This window comes from Humulus lupulus, chromosome 2 (genome assembly GCF_963169125.1).
Source record: "Humulus lupulus chromosome 2, drHumLupu1.1, whole genome shotgun sequence".
Taxonomy (NCBI): domain Eukaryota; kingdom Viridiplantae; phylum Streptophyta; class Magnoliopsida; order Rosales; family Cannabaceae; genus Humulus; species Humulus lupulus.
In genome coordinates, this window is record NC_084794.1 from 107,169,983 (window position 1) to 107,175,583 (window position 5,601).

Here is a 5,601-nt window from a genome sequence, read left to right on the forward strand (position 1 = left end):
ATATCTTTTCTTGAAATGGAAATTATTGGTATTTATTTTATTTTTTGATCTGATTTATTTGTCCAGAAATCGTGTATAGCATGCAGAGATAATGTATATATTGTTTCCTTATTTATTTAGGGAAACTCGGTTTAAAAACTGTCCAGGTTCAATGAATCTGTTTGAACGGATTGCCAGTCTGTTTGAACAGATTCTGACTTTCCTATTTTGGAAGATTTTCCATTTATTGGCTGATTGGTTTCTGATTTGTTTTCCACGACCTAAAGGGATTCTAAAAAGTATATAATCATCCTTAGGTCGTTGGTTTTTGATCATCTCTCTTGGCATATTATTTTCCAAATATTTTCAAGTTTTAAAGAGACTTTTTGTTATGTGAAGAACTTGAGTCCAGCAAGTTCTTAGTGGTTTATTACAGTGTACTTCTGTATTGTTTTCTTTGTGTTAATTGTGCAGGTTGAACACACTTGGACATTATTCATCAAGCTTCGGGAGAAGCCTTGTTCGTGAGTCACTTTTCGGGAGGAAAAGTGCAAGTGTTATGATTTGAAGGGAGTTCAAGATCTTAGCACTTCAGAAATTTGATTAGGAGTTTAGATTACAACAGTTGCGACAAATTCAAGAGGGAGTCTTTATTTGTATAAGTCAATTTGGTTTTGTAATCGTTTAGATATTCTTCTAATAAATTTCATTCTCTGGGCGTGGCCTCGTGGACTAGTAGCAATCTGCAAAGATTGCTGATACCACGTAAAATTTCGTGTGTTCTTTATCTTATGTTCATTTTTATCTTCTGGTCACAAACTGTTTAAACATATCTGGTTTCTGTTCAAACAATCTTTGTGTCTGTTTAAACATTTCTATAACAGTTCAACAATTAATTATTTAATTTGAATAATTAAGTTGGTAATCATAAAAAGCGGAATTTCAAGTTCTAAATAAATACAGAAAAGAGGAGATGACAAAGCTGAAAGTAGTGGAGAAGGGCTGTTTGTAAGAGGCAGATCTGAAAAAGAAAGAATACAAAGGTGGAAAGTATTCTTGTGGTCAAAGTGGTTACAAGTCCAAATCGAAAACAAGAAACAATGCTAATGGAAAGCAATGTTATTATTGCTAAAAGGAAGGCCATTTCAGAGACGAGTGTTTTGCACTAAAAGCTAAACTAAAAAGAGAGAACAATCACAAGAATAGAAATAATGGTGAGGCAAGTGTAGCTACTGATGGTTATGATTGTACAAATGTTCTTGTGGTTTCAAACACAATTTCAGGTAGAGAATGGATCTTGGATTCAGGTTGCTCATTTCACATGAGTCCCAACAAATACTGTTCAAATTTCTTAAAGAAGAGCATGGTGGAACCGTGTTACTTGGTAACGATAAAGCTTGTGAAGTCAAGGGAATTGGACTAGTCATGATGAAAATGCATGATGGCATTGTAAGAACTCTACAGAGTGTCAGATATATACCAGAAATCTGTTATCCATTGGGATGTTTGACAAAGATGGATATGTAGTAAAGATTGATGATGGCCTCATAGGTTTCAAAGTGTTCATTAGTGATGATGAAATGTCGGTTGACAAATGGTCTTTATTTCTTAGATGGAAAAACAATTACTAGTAGTGCTGCACCAACTGTAAGTCACAATTCATAAGAAACAACCAGACTGTGGCATTTGAGATTGGGACACGTCAGTGAAAAAGGAATGAATGAGCTTAACAAACAGGTCTATTCAAGGCAGGATTGAAGGACAAGCTGGAGTTCTGTGAAGAATGTGTCTATGGTAAAAGTTGTAGGGTCAAATTTAGTAAAGGAGAGCTCACAACAACTGAGAAGGTTGCCTACATACATTCAGACCTCTAAGGTGCATCAAGGACTCATACTCTAGGAGAATCCAACTACTTCATGAGCATTATTGATGATTTCAGTAGAAAGGTATGGGTATTTCTATTAAAAAGTAAGGATCAAGCTTTTGAAACTTTTGTTAGTTGGAAGAAGTTAATTGAAAATCAGACTGACAAGAAGATCAATGTTTTTAGAACAGATAATGGCCTTAAATACTGTTTAAATTTATGTACCAAAGAGGGGATAAGGAGACATCACACAATATCAAGAACACCACAACAAAATGGCCTAGGTGAATGCATGAATAGAACATTCTTAGAGAATAAATTTTTGGAAGCAAATGATAATAGGCTCTCCAAACAAAATTCTTTATCTTTGGGGGAATTCAAATACCAAAGTTTTGTCCACCATTTTTAATGAAGAAAGGATTAGAGGAAAAATAAATATGGAAAAAATAAATGATTATAAAAAGCTAATCCTTATTCACCCAAAAAACTTTCACTACTACATGGATATCTCTTCTATATAAAAAATGTGTAGAAAACGGAAAATCTTGGTTTTAACGGTTTTTTATTTTTTTAATGTTAACTTTAACGAAATATTCTTAATATTTAACAAAATCTTCTTATATTTAACGGTAGTTTGTAAACATCACTTAAACTTAAATAAAATAAATAATTTAAAAAAATTGAAATAGGATATTTTTGAGATATTTTACAATGATAATTATTTAACATTAATAAACAATTAAACAAATCAAAATATAATATTTTTGAGATATTTTACCAATATAATTATTTAAAAATAATAAATAATTAAACAAATTAAAATAGGATATTTTTTAGATAATTTCCAATGATAATTATTTAAAAATAATAAAATCATATGTTTTATAACATAAATAAAATTTAATTAAACTTAAACTCATTTATTAGAATAATATCATATTAAACATATAATATAATCTACTGTCAATTAGTAACACATTGATTTCTTTTTAAAAAAAACTAGCGAGAAACTTAAAATCTACGTATAATATTTAATGTTGACGCAGTTTTTCGTCAACAATGTATTAAGAAATTAAACATGTAGATTAGTGCTAGATTATAAACCTTAATAAAATAGTAAACACCCTCTCGAACACGCACAAATTTTACGTGGTTCAGTGGTTAAAATCCCACGAGTCAGTATTATTACTTTTGTTGACTGTGTTTTTAGCCAACGACGTGAGAACGTCAAAAACGATAAACCTTCAAGAGAATTTAGACGACACAGACAGTTTTATCAAAGAAAGTAAATAACACACAAGATTTTTATAGTGGTTCAGCCCCGATCAGTCGGTAATAGCCTAATCCACTTAGAGATTTGATAATTTATCTACACTCAAGATCAGATGAACCAGTGTCAAATGAGTTTCTTCAGTGTAAATTCTTAGAATACAAAAAGGGTTCTCTCTCAAGGAAAACGCACTTTCTCTCTCTAGAAACTCAGACCAAATTTCAAATTGCCAAAAAGTCCTTTTCTGATCCCATCAACCCTCTATTTATAGGGTTGGGATCAGAAACGGATATCCCCTAGTATCGGGATATTCTATTACTCATATTATATTTAAATTACACAAAATATTCAAAATACAACAGAATCCTCAATTTGAGCGAAAAATGAGAGATTCCCGTATGTGCCCAGACCGATTCTTGTTGAAGCCGTTTATGGGAATTTGACGTAGTTTGATCCATTTATTTGATGAATATCTTCTTCTGGTCGAACACATGCATGCTGGACACACACAAGTGCTGGTCGGACATATGCATGCTGGACACATGCATATGGACCATACCCCTCAGACTCTCCTCGGACCAAGATCCAACCACACCCTCCTTGGTTCTCCTCGGATCAAGGTCCGAGCCACACTTTCCTTGGCTCTCCTCAGACTAAGGTCTGAGCCACACCTTCCTTGGCTCTCCTCGGATCAAGGTCCGAGCCACACCTTCCTTGGCTCTCCTCGGACTAAGGTCCGAGCCACACCTTCCTTGGCTCTCCTTGGATCAAGGTCCGAGCCACACCTCTTAGGGCTTTCCTCGGACTAAGGTCCGACCGGACCTCTTGTGGCTTCTCCTCGGACTAGGGTCCGGCCCCATCTCTTAGGGCTTTCCTCTGACTAAGGTTCGAGCACACCACTTGGACTCCTCGGACTAGGGTCTGACCGGACCTCTTGGGGCTTCTCTTCGGACCAAGGTCCGATCACATCCTTTGGAGTGTTTTCCTTGGACCAAGGTCCGACCGGGCACACCCTAGCCCAAGTACTCTCCTCGGGTGCACTTGGCTTGGTTATGACATCTCTCAAGCAGTCCAAACTCTTCACTGATGTATTGGGCTACTGCTAAGCCAGATCACCAACCTATTCCATGCCACTTGTCAATTCTATTGCCACACATCATTTTCAAATTTTGGGATAACATTTGCCCCCCAAGTTTATTATATGATACTTTCACATAATAAACTTTTTTTTCTCCACAATTGACGGCATTATATAAAAATAACTGTTCATCTTCCCTCCATGCAGCAGACCACAACTTATAGGCCACGATCACTGCAAAAAACTGTCCATGACCGTGGGGAGAAAAAATAGGCCCGGAATGCCAAGGGTCCAAAAATAAATAATAACTCCCACTTTTTTTCTTTAAATAACCCCTACTCTTACACATTTTTCTTTACACAAAAAAAATCACATTTTTAAAAACCGTTCTTCTTCTTTCTTCTCTCTTGGCCGAAACTCCAAAGTTTCTCCTTCTCTTTGGCCGAATCTTCAAGGGACTTCAAGGGAAGCTCTCCATTTCTTCAAGCAATCTTCAAGCAAGTCAAAGGTTCTCCAACCTTGAGTAAGTCTTCTTTTCCATGCCTTTACATTGTTGTTATTTTTCAAAAAATTTCATGAAAAACCCATGCCATGGCCGAAACCCCATTGATAGCTTTTTTTTGTTGAGTTTGTTCATGAATATCATAAGAATGTTTGTGATATGGGTAACCCAACTTTACCCTTAATTTCATAGGAATTTCAAGAAAAATAGGTCAATTTGGCATAAACCATGATTATGGGTTTTGGGGTTTTTGATAGCATAGAGGGTTTTCAAGAACATGAAAAAAAATTTCCACTTCCATGCTTTGATCTTGTATTTGTATGTTTGGATGAAGAAATGTGTTTATGTTAGGGAACCTAGGGCCTTGCTTTTTCGGATTGGGTTTTATGGTAAGAGTTGGGGTATGAAAAATGGGTATTTTTAGGGAAGTGGCCGATCGACCACTTAAATTTCTGGGCAAACATGTGGTCCGATCGGACCACATGTACACTCCTCGGACGCCCTAGGTGCCTTCTCTCCTCGGACATTCCATGTCCGATCGGGCCTCTTTGGGCTGCTTGGTTCTGGGCTCCTCGGAGGTGCAAGGCAGCGTAAGCCGCTCGGACGCTACTCCGCTCGGACCGTTGGGCACGCTTCTCCTCGGACGTCCCTCCGCTCGGACCCACACGTTCTAGGCACTAGGCGCACCACTCTACGTTAGGCACCCCTTGGCCTCTCCTCGGTCACATGGCATCCGATCGGATGCCTAATGACCCTTTGCATACGCTGGCCAAGCGTCTCCTTGGACACGCCCTTAGTCCAAGTTCACACTTGGATGCATGTGGCTGGGGCACACCTCTCCTCGGGCCTTTGGTGTCCGACCGGACACACACTTCTAACTCTGTACGTGTCTCGTAGGATGCACAAGC